Source organism: Octopus bimaculoides, chromosome 6 (genome assembly GCF_001194135.2).
Source record: "Octopus bimaculoides isolate UCB-OBI-ISO-001 chromosome 6, ASM119413v2, whole genome shotgun sequence".
NCBI classification, from domain to species: Eukaryota; Metazoa; Mollusca; class Cephalopoda; order Octopoda; family Octopodidae; genus Octopus; species Octopus bimaculoides.
In genome coordinates, this window is record NC_068986.1 from 61,296,044 (window position 1) to 61,301,004 (window position 4,961).

The following is a 4,961-nucleotide window of genomic DNA, read 5'->3' on the forward strand; positions in this document are numbered from 1 at the left end:
CTAGCTGAGTATCCTGTTGTTGCCAGGTAATTTTCACAATAGAATACCTTGGTGAACTTTCGAAAGTTGGATTTTCTCCATTTTGACTGAGATTTTTTCAAATTTGCTTGTTACCACCTCCTTACAAATGATGGGGGGGGGGTGAAACATAATTTTAAAATAATAGTGAATTTTAAAAAAAACTTGTTTCATTAAACCCCATAAACTCCTCATAAATCCTAAAAGTTTGGCATTTTTTAGAATCTCTTTTTAATCAGAGTTTTATAATATGGAGACATCAGGGAGAAAGAAGTCAATGGTTTTGTGAGAAAAGCTAGAGCAAAGAGTGCCCCAAGGGGTGATGGCATTTCATATAGAAGCTCTTTGTCCTGCTCTGACAGCTATGGCATGAAGAGACTCTAGTAGAGGATTGGTGTAAGGCAGAAGGCATGTACCTGCTGAAGGAAGTCAATGCAGAGACTATAAAACAGTTTAGGCCAATATCTTTATTGAATGTAGTAGGCAAGATCTTTCTGGGAATTCTCTCAAGGAGAATAATGGCATATCTACAGAGTAATGGATATGTTGCTGAATCTGTTCAAAAAGCTGGAATCTCTGGATGTGTTGAGCATTGTTTCTTGATTTGGAAAGTGATCCAGGATGCCAAACAGAACAAGACAAGTCTGATCATGGTATGACTTGACCTAGCTAATGCATATGGCTCAGTGCCACACTAATTACTGATAAGAGTCATGGACCACTTCCACAGTCTGGAGAAAGTAATAAAATTAATGAGCGTATATTATGACAGTTTTGAGATGAGGCTTACAGCTTGAAATTTTACAACAAATTGGCACTGATTGGAGACTGGCATCGCTGCTGGCTGCACAATATCTGTCACGTGGTTTATCCTAGTCGTGAAGATGATTTTGAAAGCAGTGGACTTTTTGAAACAAATCACCCATGTACAATCGCCTGAGAAGGCCTTCATGGATGACGTGACACTTCTGTTGACTGACAAGCAAATCATGCAGAATTCCCTCTTGAAGCTAGACAAGCTGATGAAGTGATCAAGGATGAGATTCAAGGCAAAAAAGTCGTGTAGTCTGATATTTATTAAGGGAGTGCAGAAAGAAGTTAAGTTTAAAATAGCTGAAGAAAGCATTCAAACAGTCAACGAAAAACCCGTTAAGAGCATGTATATGCTGGAACATTGTCAGATAGGTGTCACGGGATGCAAATGATGAAACAAGCCAAGGATGGGTTAACAGCAATTGATAGCTCAAAGCTACTAGGTAAATATACAATATGATGCTTATAGTTCAGCTTGTCTCCATGCCTTTGAAAGCCACTTCTGATATACAAGGTGGCATTGTCATGAGTTCCAATCATTAAACAAAAGTGTAATGTGTTCATTAGAAAGTGGCCAGGCCTACCTAGGATACTGAACAGTTCAGCTCTCTATTGTTAAAGGGGTTCATTGCAGTTACCACTGGCGTCAATTGTCAAAATTTATAAATTAGAGAAGGTACAAACAATGATGATGCTGAGAGAGTCAAATGATACAGAAATCAGGCATAATCCACTAGATGTAAAAACAGTCATGAAGTGGAAAGCAGAAGCAGAAGCTGATGACATCCTGTCTTCACTTACACACCAAGATATGGTGGGTGCAATGCAAATTCATTGGAAGGGACTTGGATTTGGTGCAGATCGGTTCAGACCATTTGCAAGCATGATGTGGAGTGAATGCAGATTTGTTGTTAGCAACAGCATTAAAGCAAGGGAAACAGAGAGAAGAGGGCTTCATTTGATCTAATGCACTCAACAAGAACAGATGACAAAATGGAAGGAACATATTGTTGAGAGAAAAATAAGTTGGAATGAGATATGGAAGTGGACTACATTACGTCTAAGTTTTCTGATTCATTCATCCTAGTAAGATGGAACATCTCAGAAAATGATATATGCAGATGTGGAAAAGTTGGAACATTGAAGCATATTCTTTCCAACTGTTCACTAGTATTGAATAGATATACATGAAGACACAATCTGGTCCTTAAGGTTATCTTCAATGCTATAAAGAACCAAATTGCTCTCATCAACAGTGGCAAAAAAAAAAAAAAAAACATTGAAAGAGCCAACCAAAGATTTCATTATCTTCGTGTGCTCAGGACAGCAGATATGTTTGAAGAAGAAGAAGAAATTTCCTGTGAGCAATGAAAAGTGGAACGGCTATTGGGAGATGGCTGCAGATTTACTAGGGTGCTAAGGATTCTTTCCCATCCCAGTTACAAAGAAACTGGATATCATAATATGATGTGAAAGAAAGAAAGAGATAAATCTAGTCAAGTTAATGGTTCTTCATGAAGATAACATGGACACTGCTCAGGCTCAAAAGATTGATTGATTGTGAAGACACAGGCTGGAAAGAGGATCATTCCAGTCAGATGTAGAAGATTCATTGGACATAGTGTAAGGTGACTGTTGTTATCGTTAGGCCTAACTCATTGTAAAGCAAATACCACCATGAATGATATCCAAACTACAGTGGAAAAGGCAAGCCACCAGATTTGGTTAAAAAGAGATGATGAGCAATCACTAGAAAAATATCAAGCTAAATCTGATAACCAGTTGATCTAGCAAGCAGGGCTTCATTTCAGTGAGGGGGAAGGTAGTGCGCAATTATGCTATCACGAGGTAGACCCCGAAAGGGTGTACATTCTCTGCTGATGACCCCATACATTTGCTGGTATCTGGTATGTGGAGCTTTCAACTAGTAGCACTTGCATCTGCAAGTTGTTTGCAAAACATATATTCTAGAAAAATTTTAGAAATATGCTATGGAGGTTTGTAGTTTGATCATGTTTACCCAATCAGAAAACAGGATTTTTGTATGTGATAGCTGTGATAAAATGAAAATAAACAGTTGACACACTATCTCCTCCAAACCAAAACTTTTATGCTTTCTGAAATTCGCCAACAGTACATCTGATGCCCCCCATCATGCAGTTTTGGTTACTTTTTCTGACGAGATGTAGTGCATCCAAGCACTGTGTACAATAAGTTCATTATATGCACTATATTATATATATTAGAATATGAGGTGTTAAACAAAATAAAAACAATGCATGAGAGTTAATACATACACAAAGAGAGTGAGTGCCAAAGAGTATGGTAAATATATAGTGAGAGATAGTTTGATAGTGACAGATAGAGAGTAGGAGAGTTGTCAATTATTTCTCATAGAAAGTTGTCAAGTTATTTCTCATAGAAAATTATAGTTTTTTATTACTATTTACAAATAACATTGACTGTGGAATGCAGAAATCAAAAATCAAATTTGTTCTTCTGAAGGACACACTGTTTCAGAGCCTTTTTGAGCTAAACACACATATACAACCACATACAACTCACATTTATACAGTAGATATTTGCATATATATATATATATATATATATATATATATATATATATATATATATATATATATATATATGAAAAAATATAGAAAAAAATATGCAGGTCCAATAAGTACTGAAAATGCACAGACAATAGACTCCCTCTAATGCTTGGGAGGTGGCGGGAATATCATTAGAAGTAGTAGATTGTTGTTGTTACCTAGGTGATCAAGTTAGCAGTGGAGGAGGAAGTTCTGAAAGCATAGTTGCTAGAACAAGAATGGGCAGGGCAAAGTTCAGAGAGATTCTACCTATGTTGGTAACTAAGGGCCTCTCCCTCAGAGTGAAAGGCAGATTGCATGATGCCTGTGTATGTACAGCTATGCTACATGGCAGTGAAACATGAGCTTTAACTACAGAAGACTTGCAAAAGGCTTGAAAGAAATGAAGCTAGCATACTCCGATGGATGGGTAATGTCAGTGTGCACACATAACAGAATTTAAAAGATTTAAGAAGAAAACTGGGTATAAGAAGCATCAAATGTGTGTAAGAGAGAAAACTGCACTGGTTTGGTCAAGTGATGCATATGGATGAGGACAGCTGCATAAAAAAGTGCTGAGCTCTAATTGTGGAGGGAATCTGCAGAAGGGGTAGACCCAGGAAGACATGGGTGAAGTTGTGAGAAGGAATCTTCTGACGCTGAGCCTCACTGAAGAAAAGGCAAGGGACCAGGAGTTGTGGCAATTTGCTGTACTTGAGAGAATGAGTCAAGTGAAGTAAAATTGCTGTCATCCATACATACAAACTTGCCTTTTACATGTGCCAGTGCCACATAAAATGCACTTGTGCCAATGCTGCATACATGTACCTGTGCCAGTGGCATGTAAAAAGCACCCATATGCACTCATATATTTGTCAATAGAGTGGGTATATTGATCGAAGTGTACAGTATAATATATTCAATCCAGTGACGTGCAGTGACTTCTAAGGTTGGTCATGCAATAAATACTTGGCGCACATGGTGGAGATGTAACCCAATCCCTCCCCACCTTTAAAAAAAATTTTTTTTACTGAAACCACGTTTCCGATTCTGGAATACAAATTGGCAAAAATCGCAACTTCAAAATTTCAATTACCCCAACCCCCTTCCCTCCCAATTCTACGGCCTTCAAGCAGGCTATCTATATGATAGAAATAACAGCTAAATCTCACAAGAATTTGTTGGGCAAAGAAAACTGCGATAAAATAATGAAACAAATATGTAATCAATCTACTTACCTTAAAAGACTTTGTTGGAGATTTGACTTATTTCTTCACTCATATTTTTTGTAACTTTCAAGTTTCATTTGGTAGAAAAAAAACACTTTCAGTTGTAAAAAAAAGAAAAGAAAAGAAAAAAACAATGAACACTTTAATTTCACTTTCTCACAGTATACCTCATTTTACTGTGGGAAATTTCTCTGAAAGAAATCTTTGCAGTAAGGTGAGTAGATTGATTACATATTTCTTTCATTATTTTATTGCAGTTTTTTTTTCACCCAACAAGTTCCTGTGAGATTTGGCTGTTATTCCTAGCATG

The 4,961-nt window shown here is 37.1% G+C and overlaps 1 protein-coding gene across 10 annotated transcripts in view; it reads right to left on the minus strand.

Moving 5' to 3' along the window:
• Positions 1-4,961, minus strand: part of LOC106873629 (jmjC domain-containing protein 8) — a 442,493-nt gene that overhangs the window by 257,687 nt on the left and 179,845 nt on the right. For 4 of the 10 annotated variants that reach the window (XM_052968758.1, XM_052968757.1, XM_052968759.1 and 1 more), the window contains exon 2: positions 4,661-4,745. The exons of the other annotated variants lie outside the window; for them this stretch is intronic. The gene's annotated coding sequence lies outside the window, so the exon portion shown is untranslated. The remainder of the gene's footprint in view (positions 1-4,660; positions 4,746-4,961) is intronic. 10 annotated transcript variants of the gene reach the window in all.